This window comes from Nuphar pumila, chromosome 10, assembly GCF_984573655.1.
Source record: "Nuphar pumila chromosome 10, dmNupPumi1.hap1.1, whole genome shotgun sequence".
Lineage (NCBI taxonomy): Eukaryota > Viridiplantae > Streptophyta > Magnoliopsida > Nymphaeales > Nymphaeaceae > Nuphar > Nuphar pumila.
In genome coordinates this window covers 36,764,166-36,783,616 of record NC_143258.1, presented here as the reverse complement: position 1 = coordinate 36,783,616, position 19,451 = coordinate 36,764,166, and the positions used below count along the sequence as shown (strand labels likewise).

General features: G+C 34.9%; 1 pseudogene; it reads left to right on the top strand.

Moving 5' to 3' along the window:
• The first annotated feature begins 6,321 nt into the window (after positions 1–6,321).
• On the top strand, positions 6,322–18,899 carry LOC149826665 (putative plant SNARE 13; annotated as a pseudogene).
• Positions 18,900–19,451: the final 552 nt, after the last annotated feature.

The window sequence follows — 19,451 nt, the reverse complement described above, 5'->3', positions numbered from 1 at the left end:
CCACACGAACCCGTTATAGCCTATGTTTTTTTCGCAAAAACAAAAGAAAGATTCACAAAACCCTAATCTTTCCAATGCAATATTTAAAGAAGAAAAAAGAGAGACAAAAATACCTAATTAGCATTGCTAGCCACAGAATCAAAGAAAATAGAGGTGTCTGAGAATAGCATTAAGTGGGTACGAGAATTTTACATTTAAAAGATGAAAGAATGGAGAAAGAAATGGTGCCAACTAAAGAAATCCCAGTTTCGTGTGTTCATTTTCATACCTTTTGCAGGACCACGAGTATAATGCAGGCATCCCCTTCCCTCTTAAAACATTTAGACGGCATACAAAATCTGAAACAAGATAACCACTGGTAAGAATCAAGAATCTTGAAAGAAAAAAAAAAAGTAAAAACATAGAAACCCATCTTGAGAGTTCCTGTTTGGGGACTCGATTCCGTTCATGATCACCTTTAAGGAAGAGGCCGTGGGAGGAGGAAAGGGGGATCTCGATGAAGTGCGGGTGTTCGAGATGCTGGTTCTTGCAGAGGTAGTAGAATGCAGATGGGGAAGGGAAAGATGCAACGGTGACGGCTCCGACTGATAAAATAGGGTTAGGGTTAGTAAGAGAAGATAAAATATGAATGGGCGGGGCGGGGGAAAGTGTCAGTCCATCTCTGCCTTCATCTCCCTTTCCTCCTCTCTGGCATTTTCGTCGCCGAGTTCCGACAAGTTGAATCGCTTCTCCATCTACAACAAGCGGGTGGGTCTAACGGAGTTCAAGTGCAGGTAGCACATTTTGTGCATCGCATCGCTTGCCCGAGAAGCACGTCTGCGTGTTCGACTTAAAGGTTGCCGAGCTGGAAGCCATCGCGAAGGCCAATCCCGTAATCAAAGTGAAGAAACTCGAAAAGGTTTGAATCTCCGAAAGTGTGAAGAAGAAAAAAACTTAGAGATGGGAATTGATCGATCCCCTCTTATTCTTCTTCTTCGTTCCTTCTTTTTTTTGGGGGGGGGGGGGTTCCTGAGTGGAAATTATGGTTTCCTTGGTGATTGAATAAACTGTGTGTACACTTAAAAGGCTTGTTGGGTTGTCCATAGATGTGCTAGCTGGTGTAGGCCTTTGTTGTACCTTGGGAAAGGGAGTTGAAAAAAAATGAAATGGGAAGGGAAAATGAAAGTGAGTGAAATGAAATGGCTGCTAATGTGAAAATTGGATTGAATTTTCAGATTGAAGAAGAGTTCCACATGTTAAAGAGGATCTGATGAAAGCATTGTGCACAGCTTCAAATTAAAAAAAAAAAAGAGGAAAAGAAACGCTTATGAGAAGATAATATAGAAATTGAATAGGGTCATTCAATCCAAAACAAAGTAATTTGACCCATTATCCATGACTGTCAAAGTGATCGGCACTTTGTCATCAAACAACCGACATTTGGAACATATAATATGAGTATAGTCAAAACGAACATTGAACTTGAAGCAGTTGTTAGGGAACGATCAGAACCAATGTTATGTTCCATCTTTTTTGTTCATTTAGTCCAACCCTTGACAAGCCATCAAACATACCCTAACGGGATGACTACGGTCCAGTCAGTCCCACACCAAGAGGTCAAAAACATTACGATATGAAAAGTGATGTCAGATTCTTAAGAGTGCCTGTCAGGTCACACAACCACTAACTAACCCACCAATGCTTGCTCTGATGCCGTTCATCCATCTCATGAACGGCATCCCAAATGAAATAATTTTCAGCCGTTCATTGGGGACATCACCAGCTGTAAAAAAAAATGTGGGACCCATCTAGATACCGTAGAATCGATGTTGTTCATCGCATGGATGAACGGCAGCCCCTCAGTGCTTTGCTCTGACCTGATACGACTTAAATCTTAAAAACATTGATACGAGATTGCGGGAATACAAAAAATTCTTTACTCAATAATGAAGTTCCTTACCCACCCAGACCAGCACCCTACCCACCACTGAAATCTACCAGTCCTCATCTTTTCACAAATAACTAGTTTGCCATTCCTGCCGGCTATTGTACTAGATACTACCATAGAAGCACTCACATATATATATATATATATATATATATATATATATATATATATATATATATATATATATGCATTTCTTAAGTTTCCTTTTTACAAAATGGTGATAAAGTTATCAATTTTTTCTGGCTCAAAAAAATATGTTTTTTCTTTGAAAAAACATGATCCAAAAATCGATTCTCATTAAATAGAGCATGCTAAACACATCTAACGGTTAAGATCTATCATAAAACACTTTTAACTTACCAAGCAAAAAGAGGCATTACAAGAAATAAGGCCTAATATATATATATATATATATATATATATATATATATATATATATATATATATGAGTGTGTGTTTTAAAAGCTTACATATTCAAAAGGACTATCCTATCACTTTGCTTTGTGGTTCTAAAGTGGATACACACTCATTAGTGGTGGTATCTTAACAATAAGGGTTACCTTTCTCTTTGATGTATTCGTTGGCAGTGGCGTAGCTAGGATTCATGTGAGGGGGGGGGGGGGGGGCAAACAGGGGTGTAGGAAAAAAAACTGGTTTGATAGTCGGGGGTTCGGGGGCAGCGCCCCCATTTTTTTTTTTGAGATAAAATAAAAAATGGCTACAATTATTAATAAAAATCTATTTCATATGGACAAATCAAACTATTTGCTGCAGTCAGGGCTGGGCTAGGACTGGGCTACAAAAATGGATAAAAATCTATTTCATATGGAATCCGGGCTGGGCTAGGACTGGGTTTTTTAAAAAAAAAATTAACTGTTTCGGGAGGCATCCGCCTATGTTCGTTGGATTCATCTCATTTTCGCTAACTGCCCTGATCTTCTTGTAAAGCTAGAGTCGATACCTCATCACCCTAAGCTTTTTTTTTTTGAACTTATCTTTAAATAAAACTAAGTTTCCTCCCTCAAAAAAAGAAAAAAAAAACAATAGAAACTACCTTTAACAGCTAACACTGTCGTTGCTTTTAGGTCGGCGGGAACACCTAGTGATGTTAATTAGTATCTTTGTCAATCGATCTAAATCAGCCCATTCTTGTTATATCAGCTCAAAATTGATATACATATATGTAGGGAGTAACTGCCTACTTTGATCTATGCCAGTATACCGAGCTTCTAATTAAAGTGTTTTATTTCACGTTATTCTCAATCTGACATGTTTGATTTTATAAAATTAACTCTCGGGTCCTCCAATTTCAACACATGAGTAGGTATTTATAAGGTTTGAAAATAGACAGTCTAAAATTTTCTTAAATATTCAAGCTTAAAGTTTCATGTTTTTTCATTAAAAAACATGATCTAGGTATAGTTTTTTAGCAAATCAATGTATATTGAATCTATCTTCAGATTTGAAAAAAAAAACCTAAAAGCCATTGTTCACTTGGGTTGGGTACCTCTCTCTCTCTCTCTCTCTCTCTCTCTCTCTCTCTCTCTCCACATGCAGTGCATTAATTAAAAAAATGGTTTCCAATAAAACTCAGCAATAACTGTAGCCGTCAATAAAATGATGCACTTTTGCTTTCTTCGACAAGGAGTATCGTCGTCCATGGAATTTTATGACGAAAATTTCAAGTTCCCACTATTTTAAGGGCCTGTTTGGAATCTAAGAACTGGGATAAGAGTTAATGCATTTCGTAAAAAGTTGGTCAAAGAGTTAATGCATTTGAGATGGAAAGTGGCATTGTATTTATACTGAAGCAGCATCAAATTGACAGCTACGCACCTGCTAAATCCAGGATTTAGGAGCTGCCAAATCCTTAAATGCCACTACTTTCCAAAGATTTTAGTTGAGTTAAGTAAATGAGACCCAGATCACTTACCGCCCTAATTTTCTTTACCTTTTTATGAAAAAGTAATCAATCTATCCATGTTAAGATAAAGCTTTCTTAAATGAGAAAAGGCTTGCTTTTAGAAAAGTTGCTCAGCCCAAAGTCTGTCTCTTACACAAAAAGGCTTGCTTTCAGGAAAGTTGATCAGCCCACGTCTCTCTCTCTCTCTCTCTCTCTCTCTCTCTCTCTCTCTCTCTCTCTCTCTATATATATATATATATATATATATATATATATATATATATATATATATATATATATATAAGAACTCAACATATTAGGCTTCATTTTCTTGTTTTGCCCGGTTCTGCCATATGTTTTGAAGTGTTTTATGATAAATCTGAACAGTTAGTATTTTTTAGCTTAGAAAAATTGATGCTTTCGTAACCATTGATTTTGGATCACTGAAAACCTCTATACAGGTTAGATTACGGTGATCCAAAAGTCTGTTCCCACTAAAAAACCTATAGATCATATCTATGGTGTTAGATGTGAGAAAAAAATATCAAAAAACTATGATTTTGAAGGAGCAGAATGGGTCAGAATGAGAAAGTGGGCAGAACCAGTGCATTACTCTCTCTCTCTCTCTCATATATATATATATATATATATATATATATATATATATATATATATATATATATATATATATATATATATATATATATATATATATATATATATATATATATATATATATATATATATATATATAGTGTGTGTGTGTGTGTGTATGTGTGTGTGTGTAAATTGGATTTGGATCCAATGGCGCTGCAATTTGTTATGATGATTTTGGTGAATGCGTACACCAACTTATTAACATTTCTTAAAAAACAGTTTTAGAAAAAGACATTTTCCAATTAATGACAAAAATTGAAGAAGCAAATATGACAAATATATCTAACATAAAACTATAATATCATCATATAAAGAATGAGTGTAGAAGGATTGGATCTTACCATATTGGCGGGCTTAGAAACATAATTCTTTTGTATAAAAAATTTATGTTCTACCAAATTTTAACAGATGATGTGCAAGAAGCTAAGGTCCTACAAAAACTTATAACTTCTGATATTTAAGTTGGATATGGACCCAAATTTAAACCCAATTTTCAAGAAAATGAATGTAGTATTGGATCAAGCCCAACTCGAGCCCATATACATCTCGCTTTTTTTTCATATCTAAAAGGTAACTTATCTATAGGAATTTCACATTATATAGTGCTTCTATTCATGAACATAGAAAAATCTTGCATGTATTTGTTGTAAAGGTAAAATAACAATTCTGAACCATAAGTTTAGGCATCTAATGATCTAAGGTCAATCAACCTAATTTTTCAATAGGGTAACTGCGATTGGATTTCTACAGTGTGGCGAAAACAAATAATTTTAATCAAACATGAACCCTATGTGTTATTTAATTATTCAAGGCTAAAATAGTATTTTTTTGAATATGAGTTTATTGCTAACTAACGTCTGTTTATGAATGGGGGTATTTGATTAACAATGAAGAAAACTTTGATGGGACATTGTAAATCTCCAAAAGCTTGGTGTAGTCATGAATTAGACTAAACATTTTGGTGGGCATTTGAAAATTTTCCAAATTCATGTTAACCTACTACTGAAAAATAAATGTAAAGAGATGTCACGAGCATACAAAATATAAGGTGTAGCTTTCATGCACAACTTGTCATGGAATATCTAAGCTGTATCTTTCATGCACAGCATGAGCTTAACTATATCCAAAGCTCGTTAAAGTGTTTCTTTTATTTTTTTGATGTATGGAAAAAAAAAACTACATTTCATTCATTGTGCTAAGCATGAGCTTAATTGTATCAAGGTTCATTAAAGTTTTCTTGGATAAGAAGAAAGAAAAAATGCCTTGCTCGCCAAGTTCATTGGTGTAAAACCCTAGGTCCTCTCTCTTCACTAGAGAATACAACTAGGCCTAGTCATTAAAGTTGGATAGAGATGAATGTCCAACGTGTCATCTCTTTATAATGTGTTATGGTCAAAGGTTTAATTACAATAATATCCTTGCAATACAAAACTTCTATTAACATCGACAAAAATAATAACAATGCAAGGGTAAAACTATAACAAAAAATAAACATTTAGAATTTGAGTGATACTTTAGTAGCAGCCGAAACAATAGTTCCCACTCACAACACAGCTGCATTCTTTGACTTGGTAGATGATTAAGAAATATTTGTCCTAATATACATACAATACTTTTTTTTTTAGAGAATGTACATGCAATACTTGAGCTTAGATGAAGAATTAAATTTTATGCAAGTATGTTATATGTCATGTTTTATTTTATTTTTATATAAGTTATTGTTAGTTGTTTAATAATAATATTTTTTCATAATGATATATCTATTTACCGAAAGCATATGATAAAATTGTATAAACATGAGAGAAAGAAGATATGTTTACAGAAGGTCAAAGAGATGTATGAGGAAAAGGAAGAGAAGGCATCAAACAATGAGGTGTCAGATGGTGAGGAGAAGTTAGTTGAGTTTTGGACAATACTTGGTCATGTATATTATATTTTGATAATAAATAATGTGGATATAATTTTGACCGAATGAACAAAAAGTTAGATGTCATTTGGATGTAAAGTTTATTCATGATTATATTTAAAAACTTGGTTATAATTTTGCATACTATATTGAAAGAATTTGTTGTTTTTTGTTATGTTTAGGGATGAATTTTAGTTGTAAATTTTAGTAGTTATGTTAGTATGTATTGTTATTTCTATAATCGTAAAATTTAAAGAAAAAATATTGCACATTTGATGAAATTTTGTACATAAGTAAGAAATTTATATATATATATATATATACGTATGAATTTGCATAGAAAATTTACATATATATGTGTACATTTATAAAAGAAATTTGTCTGTATACGTATGAATTTGCATAAGAAATTTGCATATTTAGTTAAAAAATCACATGTTTTTTATATGTGCAATATGTTTCGTATATGTGCGACTTTTTTACCCTTTTGTGAAATTTTGTACATAACGAGAAAATTCGCTAACAAGATAATTTGTATAAAAAATTTCTATATTTAAGAGAATTTTTCATGTTTTATACACGTGATATGTAACGCCCCAATTTTTTAAAGAAAAAAATTAGGATTTTTTTTAAACTCCTTTACATGATTTTCAAGAAACAGAACGAAAACTATTTTTTAAATATGGTTCAAGCCTTGGACTGGTTACAAATACAACGCACACACAAGTAAGGCTAGAATAACTCAATCAAACCATAATTTGCATTGAGATAAATCAAATACTGATCTCAAACATTATTAGAGTTAACATCACTTAATCAAATAAATAATAAAATATCAAGCCCTTTCAAAGTTGTAAAGAACTGTGACCCTCTTGGTGCCACCCTGAGCCTACTTATTATCTGAAATATTATAAGTAGAGGCATAAGTCCATAGACTCAATAGATAATCACCAAACACGTGAACATAAATATTTTGATCACAAAAATAAGCATTGTCATATTTTCAGATAACATGTAAATCTTGCAACATCACAATATCAAAATTAAGCATAATTTGCATATACATAACTAATCATGCTTGCATTCATGTTACAGAAATAAATATGTTGCAATGCATCATGTAAATAAAATAACAATTTAGGCACAAACTAAAATATTTCAATGATTCCATTTTGATTTCTTATGTTTCACTTTTTCTCTTGGCCGAAAGTACATTCTTGGGTTCTTAAATTCGATCCAATCAATCCAATAAGGGGTATATTATGCAATATATTTTATTAACCTTATTAAACTGAAGAATCTGCAACCTCATACCGAGGTTCTAGTGGAGTGGTCTGTAACTGAGAGAAAATCTCAGTGGTCCTATGCGAGAATAATTCCTACTCTATAGAGATTTTGGACATACCACCTAGGACACATGGTAGTTTGAGCCTCCTACGATCAGAGATAGGGGACCAGGAGATGTCGCTGCTCTAAAAAATAAAACAATGGTCAACCGGTTGTGTGTACCTCCACTCTCTTCAAAATAAGCCTCAGTCCAAATGACCTATTCTGAATGGGTCATGGGTGTTATTTAATTATTAAGCTCAAAAATTAAATCATATGTGCTCATAGCACACGCATCCAGACTCACAAGCCCAATTTCTCCACTGGAGATTCCATAAGCGAGTCTATTTTGACCCAATCAGATCCTACAGTTCACACTGTGAGCCTAGCCCCCATGAAGCAATTATGTGATTATGTGCATGGATATCTTTTATGTCGATGGTGCACCACAATCACTCCTTCATCAGAATATTAAAAATCAACATCTAATGTTAGGACATCAAGAAAATCAATATCCACTGATGTCACTTTCTTGGTATACCAATAACTACAGATGAGTCAACAACACCCCTAAGCAAAGTGGTTGAATCTCCCTAAAAACATGTTCAGGAGGTAAACCATAATATCAGGTTCAAGCACACAATCACACATGAAGTTTTAGTATCCTCAAGGTTTTCCAAAATCGTTATTCAAGATTCTCACATTGTACAAGGGACATCAAGGATGAGATTAATTACATTGTTTGGTTTTTTTTACCTTTTTTAAATAATTTTAAGTTCTTTACATAAGAATCGTTTTGCAAATCAACATGCAAAACCACTTCGGGCCCTGGCCCACCATATTTTAATAGTGCAATTAATTTGAAAAACCATTAACTTTCTAGAAATAAATTTTACAATGCATAAATAAGATCAACACAAGTAGGGCAACACATGCTCTTGGCTTATACGACCCGCAGTGGTTCACATTTGACCACAAAAGCACTTCAAAAGTGATTTATGCATCTTTTATCAAATTTTAGTTAACATGCAACACACACTTTGTTTCAAAACATGTTTATAATGCACATTAAAACACACAATATGAATGCACATTTTAATGCCTCAATTTTTTAAACAAAAAAATTAATTTTTTTTAATGTAATAATGCAACGGTCTCATCAATAAATTTGTTCCAACCGTACCAAGTACTAAATAGTCTGCTTGAGCGTAAGCACGAACGTAATTTTAGCCTCCTAGTACCAGATCTAGTACAGAACCACCGTCAAAGAATCTGATTGAACTATTACATATAAGAAATTCTTTATAACCAGTATTTCATTATTGGCCTTGCCTTAACCGAATTTATCTTTAGAAAGTCAGCTTGTGCATGTATTGGTGTTAAATTGCTCTGTAGAACCAAGTTTGAAATTAAAGCATCCAAATGATAAAATCCTTAAATTATTTTTTTTCAAGAAACACATCGAAAACTCTTTTTAAATATTGTTCAAGCCTTGGGTGGGTTACAAACACCACACACACGTATGAAACTAGAATAATTAAATCAAACCATGCATTTAATAAATCAAATACTAGTCTCAAAATTTATCAGAGTTAACAAGACTTAATCAAGTAAATAAATGTCAAAATATTAAGTCCTCTCAAAACTATAAAGAACTATGACTCTTTTGGTGCCACCTCGAGCCTAAGGTCATCACCCATCAGCTTATTTTTTAGCTGAAATATTAAAAATAGAAGCATAAGTCCACAGACTCAGTAGGCAATTACCAAACACGTGAACACAAATATTCAAATCATATAAATGAGCATTGACATATTTTCAGATATCATCTGAATCATTCAATATCACAATATTAGAATAAAGCATAATTTAAAACTACACAACAAATCATGCTTGCATTCATGTTTCAGAAATAAACATTTACAATGCTTCATGCCAATGAAATAACGATTTATGCACAAGTTGAATATTACAGTGTTCTCATTTAGATTTCTTATGTGACACTTTTTCTCATGCTTGAAGGTACACTCTCGGGTTCCTAACTTTGATTCATTCAATTTAATTAGGGGTATATTATGCAATGTATTTTATTAACCTCATTGAACTTAAAGAACCTGCAACCTCACCTCAAGGTCCCATTAGAGCGGTCCATCACCGAGAGAACTCTTAGTGATCCAGCGCAGAGTTGATTCCTACTCTGCAAAGATTTTGGACGTACCACCAAGGACACATGATAGTCTGGGTCTCCTATGACCGGAGACAGGGGACCAAGAGACACTGCCGCTCTCCAAAACAAAACAATGGTCACTCGATCATGTGTACCCCCACTTTCTCAAAAGTAAGTTTCAGTTCAAAGGACTTGTTTCGAATGGGTCATGGGTGTTATTTAATTATTAGTCTCATAAATTAAATTACATGTGCTCACCGCACACACACACACACGGACTCACCAGCCCAATCTCTCCACTGGAGATTTCATAAGAAAATTTATTTTTTACCCATCCAGATCTCACAGTTTACACTGTGAGCCCGACCTCCATGATGTAATTATGTGATTATGTGTATGGATATCTTTTTTGTTTCTAGTGCACCACAAGCACTTATAAGTTTCACCAAATTCTGGCTCACACCAAGCTCCACAAACATGCTCATATTACACATCATTATCACCATGTCATATGCGTATATGCATAAATAAATGCTTCAACTATAGGCAATTCATGATTATGCTTAAACAAGCAACATGTATAACAATTCACTTTACATTGATCATGCCTTATAATATTCAATATTCATCAACATGCATGTCATATGAATAGTTATAAAACAAGGGTAACATGAAATACTTTCAGTTTGCATGCATATTAGCTCAAATTTTAATATAACATCAATAATCATGTTGCATAATGTAAAATATATTCAAGAAATCATACATGGCCTCATGCGTAAATTTGGATCCATGTTAACCCATTTTTGGAAAACCCATGAAAAAATTCAGATACTTCTCATTTTAAATAGGGTATATTCTATTCTTGCTAGTCTGCTCCAAGGGATGGTGAAGGAAAAGTTCTTGTTTTTCATATCAAAGAATGTGGCCTTAGGGATTTCAGGTTCCAAAAGTCTTGGATGACCAAACTCTGATAGGGTTACTCCTATGTTCTATTCTAGCTCTTGCAAGTCAGGACTAGAGGGGATTAGCATTGATGACATTTCCCCTTGTTGATCCAAATCCATCCATTCCTAGTTCCAGCCTACTTGTATGGGTTGAATGCTATGTCACAATATCAAAGATATTTTGAAAATATTGCATTTTAATCACTATATTAACACAATAAAGATATATTTTTAATAATTTATGTTTTTTATATTTGTTTTACAAACATTATCAGATAGTTTTGTATTTTATGTACCAATATTTTCTAAAGAAAAAAAATAATTTTCATCATCAAGATTTTCCCAAGAATGCTATTTGTGACAATAATCCACCCCAATACCAGAGCCTGCATGTAAAATCCTACAACTTGAACTTGAACTGATCTATCTTTGATTCTACTCAGTGTTATTAAAAATGCGCCTCAAGGCATAAAAAATGTGCCTTGCCTCAAGGCGAGGGGCTTTATGCCTTGAGGCACGTATATAAAGCTCAAAACCCTCGAGGAGTGCGCCTCATACGCCTTGAGGCGCATGCCTCGAGGCGAGGCGCGCCTCAAACTGAGGCATGTATGCCTAAGGCTTTTGGTCAAATGGGGGTCAAAGCCCTCATTTGACCAAAAATTAGGGTTTAAAGTTTAAACAAACCCTAATTTATCATGAATGCTCGAGGTTGTTCATGAATTTATTTTATTTTTTATTTATAGCATTTCTTGTACGAAGGAAATGCATGTGACTTTTGTTTGGTTGATGCACTGCTATGGATGCGTCTATGGCTGGAGGAAATTCTTCCTGTATTTCTCTTTAGAAATCGTGCAATTGGTGTGTTCTTGTGCGGCTGCATTCTGATTTGGACTGTGATTTGTAACAAGTGTGGAAATTGTGAGTTACAGAAACCAGAAAAAAAGAAATAAGCGATTAAATCACATATAGTTTTTTAATCAAGTATTTGCTTCTCTGCAATCTGATTTACCTGTGTTTCAACATTACTTGTGTTTCATTTGTAAAATGTGCTTTGGTGTAGCATGTTGTTTGTTGACAGTTCTGTATTAAGTTATAAACTTTGCGTGTGTGTACATTCGTGTGCAATGGGGAAATATTGACTACACTCGACTGTACTGTACACTCTAGCAGAAACATGTGGTGCAATCTGTGTATGAGAAATCTGAACCCACATGTATTCAACACATTTCGTTTATTGGGAATAACTCTTTGGATGTAGTGGTTCCAGCACAGTTCCATAATAACCTTTGTTTGATTGTTACAAGAGAGAAAGAAAAGAAAGAATTTATACAAGGCAAGGGTGACAACCCTAAACCTAAACAAGTCGGGTCAGATCCATAAGAAATCGGGTCTCAAACATAAGCCCAAGAAAAAAAATCTTTCGGGGGGCGCTGCCTTCTTAAGGCCCCTCCTGGACCCCCGCCGGGGGGATCCCCCGGACCCCCTTACTGCAAGGGCAAAAACTCTGAATCAGACTCCACAACTTAGTCTTTGATCTGATGGAAATAACGAGTGTGATTGATTTGGTTATGATTTATTTGAGATTTTTTATTTCTTGTTGGTTGTTGCTTTATCAATAAAGCATTTTTTATTTATTTATAATTTTAGACATTTTTTATAGTTTTTTTAAGTTTTTAAAAAAAAAATAGGCTTACGCCTCGCCTCATATTTTGGTGGAGTGCCTCGCTACGCCTCAACGCTTTTCACAACACTGATTCTACTTCTTTGTCATTATTCTGTGTCAACCATTGGATTCTTGTACTTGTTTTGGAAAATGGTAAACTGCAGGTGTCTTCAGGTGAACTTTTCTTCTTGGACAGCCATCTGTGAGTTGCAAGTGGTAGGTTTGACCAGCTTTTCATCAAAAAACAGTGTAACCAGTTGCTTGTGAAGAATGATGAGAAGAGATTTTTGAGAAAGCATGGAAACTATTTAGACGGGGAAAAACTTTTTTTTAAGAGTAATCCCAATTTCAGCTATTCGTGATGGATCCCTATTTAAGATTGCATGTTTAATAATAAAATATTCAACCAAGTTATGACCCTAAAGTTAATTATGCCCTTAATGTCATCCTAATATAAACAATAAGAAAATATGCAAATAGCACAAAAGAACTCTGCATTCATCTCTATCACATCTCTGCAATTGGCATGCATTTTGAGTCCTAACATATCTTTTTTATTTTTATTTTTTTGAAATAATTTTGAGTCCTAAAATATCAAACTATCGAAAAACTGTTAAGTGCTGAGTAAAGTGTTGAAAAGTATATCAAATATGAACACTTATAGATATTGGAAATATCTTTGAATGAAATATATATGCATCATTGGAGGATGGTATGGATGAAAATCCAACTGTCACTTTGAAGAGGCTTCATTGCTATCAATTGAGTGCACTATGTAAAACATGTTTGTTTTGCTTTAGGTACATGTAGTAATGACTTTTGTTACCATGAGATATTGCAATTCGATATTTTTTCTTTATATGGAGGGTAGGTCACCTTGTTTACTTGGGCACGATGCTGACATTTGGATGCATAGGTACTAACCTTTTCTCAATTCCTTGTATTATGAATGATGCTTTGAGTTAACCCACCTGTTCTTTGTACATGAAGAAATTTGCTCCCAGCATTGAAGGGAAAAACAAAAGAGAAGGTGGTTAGTCATGTTTCATTGATAAAGTTATAATGGTGATCGTGGTGAAGGATTCTGCATGTGTTAGGTGTAAAGAATTGGCCTGATTCTGTTTAGTGTTATCAAATGACCTGTTTGGTTATCTCAATTGTTCTGTTAAGCAGCCCATGGATCTATCATATCTATTGGAGCACATTTTCTGAACACTTTTTGAAGCTGTCTTTTTTCTTTCTTTCTTTCTTTCTTTTTCTTCTGGATTTTGAATAATCTTCATGGATTGTTGCTGTTATTTGCAGAAATGGCTTTCAGAAACTGGATAAGATTAAAGACCCTAATTGGCAGAGCAAGCAACTGGAAGAACTGACTGGAAAAATGAAAAGAGTGTAAGCGGTATGTCAGTTTTGCTTTTTCATTATTTTCTTTTGTGTTAACAAATGTCAGTCTCGCATACTTCTTTTTTGTTATCATGTTAATGTGTTTGACAGATTCTAAGGTTATGCCTCTCATATTTCCTCTGTTTCCTTTTCACCTTTTATATTGGAATACTTGGTCACGTGTTCCCCCCATAGTATGCAAGAGGGTTCTTTGTTGCTGTTTTACATTTTACATATTATATGTTGTGAGAAGAAGAAAAGAGGTAGCATTAGTGTGTTTGTTTGAAGTTTGGAAGGTGCATCTTTGTCATATTGATTTTACTATTAATTTTCCACTTTTAGTGCTCTGGGCAGTTTAATTATTTTTCTGTACAACTAGGAACCTTGTCCAGTTGCCTGCATGGACCTTTTTCAAATTGGACTTTGAAACTTTCAGACCAGCATAGCACTGTCTTAAAGACAAGTCACTTTATTCTTCTTGTTAAATGTCATTTGAGAAATAAACCTTGAAATTCAGTTTCCCAGTGCAGTTGTTTCCTTTTTTCCTTTTCACGAGTGATAATATATGGATTGAAGAATTAGCATTCATGTTGACTGCTTTTTGGCCTTTCTTCTTGTTCAGTTTGATCAAAGAATTTGATCGTGAACTCAAAGAGGAAGAGAGTGAGAATCCTCCTGAAGTGAATAAACAACTCAATGAGAAGAAACAATCCTTGGTCAGCCATGCCTTGTGCATATCTCAGGAGTATAATTTGCCCGCTTGTTTTGCTGAAATTAATGCTATGCATTGTTTTGCAGATTAAAGAGCTGAATTCTTATGTGGCGTTGAGGAAAACGTATGCTTCTTTTTCTTCTGTACTCCATTTGATTTTAATGTCACCCCTACTCTAAGGCTTTAAAGCAGATTCTGTCTGTTCTGGTTCATACGGCAGCGGCAGTGAATATTGTTCTAGAAACAGCTGTGCTATACTGTGAGGCCTTTAGTCTCCTTGTGTAGTAGGTCTTTCTTTTCCCAATAATAATAGGTCTACCAACTGGGTGTATGCATCAGTGCTAGGTATCTTCTGATTCTAACACGTGAGTCCTCTTCTTCATTGCAAGAGCCCTTGGCTTTTCCTTGGGGTACAAGTCCTGTTAGGAGGTAATGGCAGACATCTTTTCAGAAGGAAAATAAGAGATGAAGATTAAGTGGAAAGAAGTTAGAGATGCCAAGTTACAGTATAATGTATAGCAGCTGATGTAGTTACGTCTTGAATTCAATTGTGAAAAGAAAGAAAAGGCTAAGCCTTGTACATTTTCTTAGCCACCTTATTTTAAGGCATAGTTAAATGAAGCGTTAGAAACAGTGGTATTGGAAACATCAGGCATGTCAAGCTTATTGAATAAAGAAAATTCATTTGGAGCACAAACATCATTAATGACAGTAGAATGATCTTTCCACAAGCTGCTTTGCCTGTGCGTCAGTTGAACATGTTAGCATGTGCCAAGAAACCATGGTTCATCTGTTACAGTTTCCCCTCATTCAAAAAAAAAGCATATGGCAGTAAACTTCCCCTATGTGCTCTCTAGGTAATCCAGTGAGATGAAGTTGTCCACTTCTATTGAAGCTAAATAAATTTTTAGTTGGAGGGCAAAATGTTCTAAAGCATTGGCAAAATTGTCCTTTTGCATGTGTATCTTTATTGTTATTATTTTTGTTGGTCAAGCTTCATTTTGTATGTGCTTATTGGCTGAATCTAACCTTTCTATCAGTGGCAAATTTTCAGTCAGATACTTGTTGCTCTATTTATTTATTTTTTTATGACCAGCTCTTTCATCTTTGTTAGCATTCTGTGGTGCCTTTTATCATTTCCAGTTGTCACTGACTCACTTGCCCCTAGCCGTTCTTCTGTTGTTCTTAAGATGATTTTACTCAGCCTAGTGGATGTACAGGTACATGAGTAGTCTTGGTAATAAGAGAATTGAGCTCTTTGATATGGGTGCAGGAGGTAGCGATCCTACTGCTGAAAGCAATGTAAAAATGGCTTCAGGTGAGATGATCAATTTTATTCTGCAGGGAAAGAGAATGTTTACATGCCATGAGTAACTTTTTGGCAATGGATGAATGCTATATCTTTTTTCTTATTGCCGTTGTTTATATTTGGTAGCATTGTCTTAGATTCAGTGAAACTTGCTGGGTTTTACCTAATGTAACCAACAAAAAAGTGTAGCATTTGCTGTGTTTGAAGAAGTGCAGCGGCTAACACTTTTGCTTTATGAAATTTTTTCTTCTAACACATTTCATTAAGTTAATTTTTTCATTTTCTTCAAAAATGTTTCTTTTGGTACTAAAAATTTGATTTTAGCTTTTTTGGTTCTATACCTTTTATTGTATCATTCTTTTGCTTTTGCCTGCCTTGTAATATTTCCCATTTTTAATGTTCCCTATTTATTTTTTGAGTTATCTTTTAATTTTTTTCCCAATAAATACTAGTCCTACTTTTGGGTTGTAGATTCCAAAATCCAATCCATTCAATTTTTATTCTAAGATGCAGTTGTGCTAAAATGGAATATTTGCTTAAGATATACCGGGATACTTGCACGCTATCTTTTATGTGCTGCTTATGATTATCAAACTGCTTATGTTTGTGATTATACAGTTTGTTTTGCTTGTTGCTTTTGCATAGATTTCATTAAAGTTACTCTTTAATTAACTTGATTTAGTGCTAATATTGTCATCATTTCAAAAATAGATATGTCACACCAAGAGCTAATTGATGCTGGCAAGAAAACAATGGATGAAACTGATCAAACCATCGAACGATCGAAAAAGGTGATGCATTTAACAATAGTTCTATCTATGATCTTGCTGTTTTGTTGGTTTCTTACTTTGGGTATCAAATTCTTGTTAGGTTGTTCAAGATACCATTGAAGTAGGAGCTCAAACAGCTGTTACACTAAAAGGCCAAGTAGGGTTTGATTTGCTACAAGGAGAAATTGATGGATCAAATGAGGTAATGTAGCAGAGGAGGATGATGTGCAAAAAAAACTAATCGCACTTTTTTCTCACTATTTTTACTATTGATCAACATGAGATTTTAAAGATGAAAAAAAAACAACTGAAACGTAACCCACGATCCCACGTAAGGGAGTGGTTCCAAAAGAAAAACAAAGAAACTACCACCACTAAATTTTAACATGCTAACTCAGTTAGCTACCCACGCACGATCTTACCCAACAGAAATAACAATGTTGAAAGAATTTTTCCTTGGATCTCATGGCTATAGGTTTTTTATTTACTAACCTAATAATTCACAGACTGAACAAATGGGTCGAATTGTTAATGAGCTGGACACGATCCAATTCTCAATCAAGAAGGCCTCTCAGCTTGTAAAGGAAATTGGTAGGCAGGTGAGGCATGCATTTCAATCCACCAAGTTACATTGACTACAGAGATGCCTTGCACTAACCTTTCTATCTTGTTTCACAGGTGGCTACGGATAAATGTATCATGCTGTTTCTGTTGTTGATTGTTATCGATGTTATCGCTATCATCGTAGTCATGGTCCTTTCTCTCTCTTTCATCCATGTGTGTGAGTTTAATCAAGGCTGAAATTCAGCAGATTTAACAAGCCCAGCCTAAGAAAACATATCCTGTCCTGGTCCCCAATATGCATTGCTAGTAGATACCATTGGCATTGCATTTACTTCCTCTGTTCATAAAATAATACCCTTATGGATATCCTTAATGATCTAATATTCGTATCTTTCCATCTGCCAATCTGGTGAGTTTTTCTGATGAATTAGTTTGTATTTGCAATTGGCGAATGCTTTGGAGTTCTTTGGAATCAAAACTTCTTCTCAACTGTATCAATTAATCTTCAAATTCGCTAGTGTGCATTAGTTGGTTTGGCCCAAAGGTAGTTGGTTCCATAAGTTGGCCAGCTGTTTGCAACGCAATATTGTAAGCATGCCAGATTGCTTTCTAGTTTAAATTAATTCACCCCAATGTACTAGGGTCTTTGGGCTTTGGTGACTGATGACCTGCAACCAGCGAGCATAATGACTATGCTTCAGCTTAGCCCCTGCACTATCCTAAATCTCATAAACTTGATGTACTAAATTTTTCTTTATATTGCATCCAAGCTGAAGAAATTATGACTTTGACCATTCTTGTAGTCCCCCTTTCGGTGAAGAGATATTACTTTACCATCATTACACAAAAACTTACTTGATTTCCGTGTTCCATTAGAAAAATTATGCCTAACCATCTTTTTGAAACAAACACAAACTTTTTTTCAGAAGATTCTACAAAATTACTAAACTGTATCTTTCTAGAAACTTGGTGATGGCAACCTATGGAGACTTGCATGGCACTTTAAGAATAGTTAGGAGGGGGGGCAAAAACCTAGTGGTTTAAGCTGTTAATGTCAACAAAATCCATGGACTTCGCATGTGTGTGTATGTGCATCTTCATGCATGCATCTCTGCGTGCAGCCATGGTCATCCTATTAGCAAACTATCATGTATTTTAAATCAGAAAAGCCCTGTTGCAATTCTTAGTGCTTAAGAGGCTGGAATTGGTGGAGGCTTCTGGATTCTGACTGACCAACTTTGAAGTTTCATCACAACCACACACTGGAAAATCAGCCAACTTGGGGTGCTTGTTCTGGTGCTTTAAAAATAGGGGACGATAATCTTAGTGCTTATATGTTTCTTGGGCCCCACGAGGCAACATCTCAAGGTATAGCTGGCAAGAAAGTGTCAGTTCATGCCTGAAAGCTATGAGGGATGTTTGAATGAAGCACCCCACTGTGTGGATCACTTGGACACTGGCATTAAAAACTTCCATGGAACTTGTGTATGTTATTATTTGTGTGTGTTTTGTTCTTTTAATAACAGATTTCTCTTTTGCATTTCTCAGTCTCTATGTCTCTAGATTGTTAATCCAGACAACAAGAACAGAAGAGACATACCAGGTTTGGCCCCGCCAGCATCCACAAGGAAATTGTTATCTGTACAGTATGACGCGGCTTATTAAAAATTCATTGTTTGCGAGAGTAGTTATACAATTTCCACAGTGCGGCATCCTTGGAGACAATGTTTCGAAGACAAGACTGGTAGTGATGCTGATGGTCCCTGTTCATTCATGTCATTACACTTTTTTGTTTATTGGTTGTGATTTATTTCTTTGGTTTCCTTTCTTTGCCTGTAAAGCATATTGAGGTTTGTATTTTACCCTACAGTCTCTCTCTCTCTCTCTCTCTCTCTCTCTCTCTCTAGGGAGGTGCTTGTACATGTTTCTACGACGTGTAAATGACAAGCTTTGTTCGGTTCTTCAATATGCTTTGTTACATAATAGTCCTATGTGGGGTTGGGCTAGCCTGACTAGCTTCGTTTCTAGCAGAACTTTGTCCTAATTGTTTTTGGCTTGCACTTCAGTAACCGAAAAATGTGGGCCGCCCCGCAGAGCAATGTGGGGGCATTAGCGTGAACCTATAGCTATATGGTACAGATCCTTTTTTTTTTGTTTTTTCGATCCACCCAGTTCCCGTGATAAATCTGATTGAGAGAGAGAGAGACTTTGTAGGTT